We start from the raw sequence: 7,886 nt of genomic DNA on the forward strand, positions 1-7,886 counted from the left end.
TCTTGCATTAACAGTTTTTTTTGTTTTGTTTTGTTTTAATTTTCACTTTGCTAGGACATCGTGCATAAAAGTACAGTAATAACCAAATCAACATAAAAGTAATGAATGTATTTATTATGATAACTTTAAAAAGGCCTTTGAAAAGTTGCCTGTCGTGTCAGCAGTTTTACAAAGTGGCCAGCCAGCTTCACAGTCATCAGACAAAAATGTGATGTTTTGTACCTGTGCTGCAGTATCTCTTCACCCAAGCATTTGATGTTTTAAACAACTTAGCAACTCTCTAAATCTCAAATTAGTAACATTTGACACAACTAAGTGGGAAAAAAAAAGACAGAGAGAGAAAAGGATATGCTACTGAGGAGTGAAATAAAACCATAGGACCCAGTCATCAGAAGAACAGATTTTCATTGTGCAAGTTAACTTTAGGCTTTGTAATTTTGCAGAGTTGTAAAATACCACAATAAAACCTACTGTGGTATTTTTATCATTAGAGAAATATCAGTGACTCAGATGACTACAAAGCAGATGAATTTACYGTTAAAACAATGATGTCCACTATATAATCCAACATTTAAGCTAAACTATATCAGCTTCAATGTTCGTCCACTGGCTGCAGTACAAATATAACCATACTACCAACTAATAGGCTTTATTCTGGAGTGACTTCTTGGACTGTGACTACTTTGTTGTTACATTTTGTAGAATAGTTATTTTAAAAAATAACACAAATTGTTAATACAGTGTATGTAAAATTGGATTATTCAAAATATTTATTTCACTCTCCTACAAAGAAACAAATTACTTTGAACAATTTTAAAAGGTGGGTTTTTTAAAAAAACATTTACACCTTGTTTAACCCATTTCACAGCCCCCAAAACAAAATATGATTCTGGTGGTTTCTTCTGATCCATGTTACTTCTGCTAATGACAGGTTATAATTTGCATCCATTTTCTGCATTGGGTCATGTTCAGTGTTCACACTGAAGTCAGTACTCCTTTTTCGTTCATGAACTGCAATCATACTATGGCTAGATTGAAAATAATTTGGTCTTGAGTATCAGAGACTTTGAAGTATGTGTTCAACTTCACCTAGTACCCATGGGATTTTTTTTTTTTTGGTCTTTTTTTTTAATTTGTTTGTTTTTTAAGGCTGGTGTTTAATCTATAGGCATAAAAACACATACAATTCTTAAATGACCATACACAGTACCATTTCTTAGCATCCTTCCTTCATGCTGTGTAAAGCATAGTAATGAAACCAATATGCAACAGTCCCACACTGCTAAGGTATGTGTGTCAGTTGATTTGTCCTACCCCAGACACCACATTGCCACCTACACACGAGTGAAGGACAAGGTCTGAATGCCCTTGCACTGCAGCCTCACAAATAGATCTGTATATCGACATCACATACAAAGAATGAGGGAGGAAAGTAATGCATATAGGTATGTTTTGCATCATGCATTTACAGAAGGAGCTAAGAGAAATCAATAATCTTTTTTCTTACTCCTCCTTTCTGTGATTAGACAATGCAGTGACTCAGGGCTGGGTGCTGGAGGACACAGACAACCTGTGTTGAACTTTGTCCCGYGGGCAACGTATATGGCTATAAGGTCAGCACCAATCCCAGCACATATTCCATTACATCCAGGCAAGTGGCCAAAGTGAGAGCTGACAGAGGACATGCTGATTGATGTAGAAAGAAGGTTTTGATCTTTCCTTTTCTTTTTTTTTTTTGATGTTTCTTACCTCTCTTTCAAAATGGAAGAAAAGAAAACAAAACAGAACTCCGTATTCCTCATGAATTGCATGAGCAATTAAGCCAGGCATAACTATTTCTTTTGAAATTCATGCATTGGATGGTGTGCGTTTGCATATATGCCCATAGATTTTTTTTTTTTTGCATATACAAATACATATATGTGTATATATATTTTCTAGAGATCAGTCATATTAATTTTTTTTTTTTTTTTTTTTTTTTTTTTGTGGAGGCAGGGAGGACACAAAGAAAAACAAATATTCCTGTTCCTGACAGGCTGGCAGGTGGAGCATTTATATCTACTGTTCTCTTCTGGTTTGCCCAAGCTGTATCTTTTTAGCTGCATTAGCTGTGCAMAGACTGTGTGCTGTGGAAACCCACATCCGCACTGAGGCACGTGGGCACCTATCGCTCCCCCATACACACCTGCACACACAGAACCAGCTCAAATTCAGCAGCTACAAAAACAATAGTAGGGCCTCCATGCAGCTTTATGTTGCTTGGAAGATAATAATTAGACAATGAATTAATGGAGGGAAAAAAGCGCAAACCTTTCCTTGTACAGTTCAAAGACTTCCTAAAAATATCACTTCTGTGATTGCACTAAGTTCAAATTGCCCGGGCAGCCCCAAGGGTGGAACGAGGGGCACCCACAGCCAGGCCCTCATGAAGCTGTCACCTTGTGGCCACCTCCCACCTGACTTTGATGGGAAATTCCATGACATCTGTGCAAGGGGAGGGCCATGAAGTCCAAAACAATGAGGACCCAGTGCAGCCTTATTAAGGCTTACATAGGTCTTGAACTGGAAAACTAATCTTATGCAATGCAGAAAAAGAACCCCTGCAAAAGTATTAGGTATAATCTCTTATTATATATTTCTGGATTTTTAAAAATTTATTTATTTTTTTGTCCTGTGTATGAAGATGCTGCATTTCTTGAGGTCTTTATAGAGCAGGAGAAGAAGGGGAAGTATAAGAGTGTGATCTCATTCACGGAGGGTGATTTCTGTTGGTTTAGTGCTTTTTTTTTTTTTTTTTTTTTTTTTTTTTTTTTTTTTTTTATGTGTAAACCATATTGAACAAATAGTGCTGTAATTGGAGGCATAAACTAATGCATGACAAGAGCAATAATTTACAAATGGGTAATTATGCATGTTTCCACCGCCTGTTCCTTCACCAGCTAACCCATGTGATGCCAGCACCATCGCTGCTCAAACCGACTCGCAGGATCTTGAGGCTGGAGAGCAAAGCTGCTCTGAACATTGTCCTCAGGAAGGTGTCTACAATGCCTCCTGGGTGTCAGGGCATGCAGAAGTGAATGCATTTCTGCATTTTGCGGGAGGGGAGGTTGCCTAGACATCATTGCCTAGTTCTTTAGCACGAGGAAAAAGTGCACTTTTCACTTTTAGTTTTAAATGTGGGTAAGTAAAATAAGCAAGTGTGTGGCAAAGCAGGTGGGGAACAATGTGAAAGTGTGTTGTAATGGATTGGCATGGGAATATCTGTTAAAGTCAATGGAAGCTGTGTGGAAAAAGATTCGGGGGAATGGAGAGTTCATTATACGTTTTGTTTTTCTTTTTCCCCTTCTTCTGACATCCTAAACCACCACAACTTGAACATGTTTCTATTTTTAAGGCTGTATTAACATCCACAGACATGAGATCTTTTTTTTTAACTTTATTTTTTCATTATACATACACACCTCTCCTCTGGATCACCTAATATTTAGTTATCAGGCATAATAATAATTGCATTTTTGTACTGATCAGTATTAGTAGGAGTGGGTACAGGCTCAGTCTGAAAAAAAAAGAAGGAAGGGAGTATCTGTGCAGCTAGAGCTGCCTTCTCTGAAGGCACATAGGCCTATAGCACTGGTAATTCTGCCCTGGTATTTATCATCGCAGCTATACTTATATATCTAATATAACTATCCTGCATAGATATTCTSTGCTATAGAACATGCAGCCACCTTGAAACTATATACAGCCTATAATGCACATTAGTCTATATAACCAATTAAATTCCACTGAGTCCATAGATAGGGCTGCTGGTCTAATGTATCTGTTTTATATAATGGTGCACTGCTGTTTACTGTCAAAATGAGAAGGAGCAGGGGGAAGGAAAAATACACCTTTTTATCAGTTTGGTTCTAATTAATAATAATATTTGACTTCTAAACACAGTAATACTGCGTTGAATTTGAACCTCAGTGAGGTTGAAAGAAAGCTTCTCATTGCTTCAGTCAACGTATTTTAGAAGAGACCTTTATATATTTGAAAAAAAAAGAGCATATAGACAGTTGAGCACATAGAATAGGAAAGAAAAAAGAAATAGATTTCTGCAAAATTAGAATGAGGGCATAGAAAGCTTTTGTGGATAATAACAGGAATTACAGCAAAAGGTCAGCAGAAGTTATCTTATAAGTTCTTACGTAGCAGTTAAGAAAATGCTGCTTCTGCCACAGTATTGGGACACACATGCTTAGCCAATGCAAACTGTCTAACTTCTGCCCCAGAAAAGCTGATCTAACTTTCACATATCCATAGAGTTCAAGGCTGATCTTCACTTTCTTCAGAAAACACACACACATACACATTCACATACACAGAGTACATTTTGATGACTATACTTGTCTATTTAGTTGTAGTTTGGGGATGGGGGAGTACACTGAGAAACATCTATCACATTAACTTAAAAGTTCATCAAGAAAAAGGAGTATGACTTCATCATTTTACTTTTTAACCATTAAGGATTGGTGAGAGAGAACAAATGCTGGTGCTCAGAAATGATCTACCTGACTTTGTCATATGTAATATCCAGTGATAAATATATTGTCCTGTAAAAAGGGTTTGTACATAACTTGTACATGGTTTCATTTTGTATTTTTCTCAGATTAAAATTTATGTATTTGTGTTCTAAAACAAGGAGYGATTTTTGTGTTTCCTTTTGCTCTTTGAAATGCCTGTGTACCAAAAATCTATGCAATATGCATTTCCAAACCATCAACGATACTTTTTTTCAGCCAACCAATACTACTAATACTTTGAACAGACTACCCCAGTTGCCTACTTCTCTTTTTTTGCTCTTCAGAACAAGCCCTCTTTCAATAATAATTAATAACAGCAGCTGTGGAGGATGCTGTGACAGCTGTAAGTGAATAATTTCACAGTAACAAATGTCTCCCTAACACGAGTTACATACTCAGACACAGTTATAATCTGGCAYTATTTAGCTACTTTAAATGCATGAACTTAGTGTTTTAACCACATCTTCCACTAGATCAGGTTGTGTTGGACCAATATTTTTGTTAGCAAGTATTCTAAGTAAATAGGGTGTTTCTGGGGAAAATAAAAATGAATAAATAGAAGTACCTGAGGGTGCTTGTGTAGGACTAGGGGGACCTGTGCAGTTCAACGGCCCAGGGCTATCTTCAGTGTAAGAAACAAGCTCGAACCTTGCTGAATGGAGCTACCCAAAGACTCCTTAGAGTGATTTACTGTTGAAGGGTTTTTGGACCTTTGCTCTACCAAAAAGAACAAATCAGAAAAATCACATTTTATAAGGAAKTCATTCTTTTTTTTTTTTTCCTCATGAGGAAAGCCTAAGCTAGGTAGGCCCTTTTAGCCCGGAGARGAGGTGACTGAGAGGGGTTCTTATCAACTGTGAGAGGGACAGACCACTGGAATGAGCTGTATAGACAGGTTGTAGAGTCTCCTCCTTTGTAGCGCTTCAAACATCTACCTGGGTGCAGCCGTGTGCCACGTGCTTGAAGATATATACACACATATAGAWATGTGTGTGTGTGTATATGGTCATATGTATATGTACATATAGATGTACATGTACACAATGTGTATACATGTATATATGAATGTATAGTCATACAAAATATGTGTGTTTACACACACATATACATAAATACACCTACACCTCTGTGCATATGTGTGCACACATATATATTGCCACACACAATATATAATACACATATGTGTATTGCCATATATACACATACATATACACAGACATATATAGCCACACACACACACACACACACACACATTTACACACATATTTACATAGATAAACACCCCTACATACAGATATGTCTGCACACACACGTATATAAACACACATGAATATGCACATATACATGTCAGTATATCTTTCTGTGTTTATATAACAGTATGACACACATTCACGTGCATACACACACAAATACATACCTGTGTGTATATAAACACACACAGAGCTACAGAATGTGTGTTTGTGTGTACTTAAGATGGTATATGTGTATATACACACACAAAAGCATATATATAGAGGTGTGTGTGGATATATACACACATACGTATTTTTTTATAGATACACTCATATGTGTGTATGCACGTTATATATATCTAGTGTCTACATGTACATAATTACATACATCCACAAGTTATGTATATACATATATATACACACACACAGAGGGAGGTGTATATATATAGCTATATCTCTCTGTGTGCATGTGTGTATACATACACACAGAGATATGTATGCATATATACACATTATACTATATGTATAGACACATATAGTTGTGTGTATATAAATATATTCTACATAAAAGCACAACTGTGACAGTTTTTTGTATAAATATATCTCCTGTGTGTGTGTTTATGGCTTTATGTACAAATAAAAGTGTATAGCTAAGTATACACCAACATGTATATGTGTGTGTGTGTTTGTGCGCGCGCACATATACATATATAAGTACACAAATGTATATATGCATCAATATATGGTCAAATGTGTACAATATGTGTGTAGACATACATACGCACATCACTGTGTGAGGAGGCATATGGGGTTGTGTACACATTTATGTGTGTGCATACATATATATATATATATATATATATGTATGCACACACACACTATAAACACATAATAACAAGTGTGTGCACAGATAGAGAGAGCCAGTTACACACCCCCTGTGTGCACTGGTGCATGCATTAAGGGGGTATGGTGCTTGTGTAGAAGGTCAAGCAAAGAACGAACACTTAAGAGACTGGCATATATCTCTTACGAAGACAATCCAAACAAGGTAGACCTGTTTAGCCTGCAGAAGAAACACCTGAGTGTTGAAGCTTATCGACATAGGCAAATACCTGAAGGAGAATGTAAAGAAAAGGAGGCAAAACTCTTCTTAGTGGTGGCCAGTGACACAGCAAGGGGTAATGTGACGAAATCGAAGCACAGGGAGTTCCTTCTCTGGGTGAGGAAGAGCTTATTTGCTGTGAGAGGGCCAGGGCTCTGGAACGAGCTGCATAGAGCGAGTGTAATGTGCTTGTAGTGCTTCAAAACCTGCTTGCATGAGACCTGCGCCGTGTGAGTTGTTTAGCCCTCTTCCAGCCTCAACCGGTTTGTGACGCTGCCATGTGTGTGAGTGTGTGTGTGTGTGTGCTCACGCATATATATGGTTGTATGTGTATGTTATGTACATGTATGTATGGACATGTATATATAAAACAATGTATGCATACACCCACACACATATAGATATACACACAAATGCATACCCGTGCGTGTGTGTTTATGTATACACACATAAATTATACAATGTGTTTCTATGTGGCAGTGTGCATAAATAAAAGGGTACAACTGTGTGTAGATAGGCACATATGTGCTTATATTTACACGCAAACACATATAGGTGTGTGTCTATACACATATGTATTCATTTATATGTACATATGCGTATAAATAGTTRTCTGTATATAKGTACATATATCATACATGTAGATGATGTGCGTTATATAAACTTATACATCCACATATATTATGTGTATACCTCTGTGCATGTGTGTGTTTCTATGCATATACACAACCCGTGTGATTGTATGTTTCTGTACACATGGCTCCAATATATGTGTGTGTGTRTACATATGCATTTATGTACATATGGTTACACGTGTGTGTAAATGTATATTAATACATATACTGTGTATACACATACATTGCCACTGTGTGCAAGCACAAAGGGGGGTGTATATATACAAGTGTATATAATTATGCAAACACAGGTGTGTACACAGACATGGGCATAGATAAATAGACAGGTGTGTCTGTGCCCACATGTAACTGT

Source organism: Nothoprocta perdicaria, unplaced genomic scaffold (genome assembly GCF_003342845.1).
Source record: "Nothoprocta perdicaria isolate Ctin4 unplaced genomic scaffold, notPer1 scaffold_105, whole genome shotgun sequence".
Lineage (NCBI taxonomy): Eukaryota > Metazoa > Chordata > Aves > Tinamiformes > Tinamidae > Nothoprocta > Nothoprocta perdicaria.